Source organism: Octopus bimaculoides, chromosome 11, assembly GCF_001194135.2.
Source record: "Octopus bimaculoides isolate UCB-OBI-ISO-001 chromosome 11, ASM119413v2, whole genome shotgun sequence".
Lineage (NCBI taxonomy): Eukaryota > Metazoa > Mollusca > Cephalopoda > Octopoda > Octopodidae > Octopus > Octopus bimaculoides.
Genome location: NC_068991.1, coordinates 17005870 through 17006407, shown reverse-complemented (window position 1 = coordinate 17006407; position 538 = coordinate 17005870).

Below are 538 nucleotides of genomic sequence, written 5' to 3'. Positions count from 1 at the left end.
TATATATATACACACACAAACGTATATATATGTAAATGTATTTACGTGTATATATGTAGATATACCTATGTATCTATTGTATTCTTACAGATCACTTTATCGTCCATAGATATTCCTGGTCACAGTCTACCTAATTAGATGAGCACCTCTCTCTGTCTCGCTCAATCTTCGTACCTACTTATATACCTGCCTACCTACCTACCTACCTACCTATCTTCTTCTTCTTCTTCTTCTTCTTCTTCTTCTTCTTCTTCTTCTTCTTCTTCTTCTTCTTCTTCTACTCTTTGCTATCTATCTATCTATCTATCTATCTATCTATCTATCTATCTATCTATCTATCTATTCGCGTTACCACTTTCTCTGTATTTCTCTTTTCCCCGTCTCGGTGTCTTCTCTTGTTGGTTTCTCTCTCTCTCTTTCTCTCTCGCTCTTTCTCGCTTTCTATATATTACCCTAGCTTTCTTTAACTCTCTCTCTCTCTTTCTTTCTTTCTCTCTCTCACTCTCTTTCCTTCGGATTCCTTTCCAATCACCCTTGT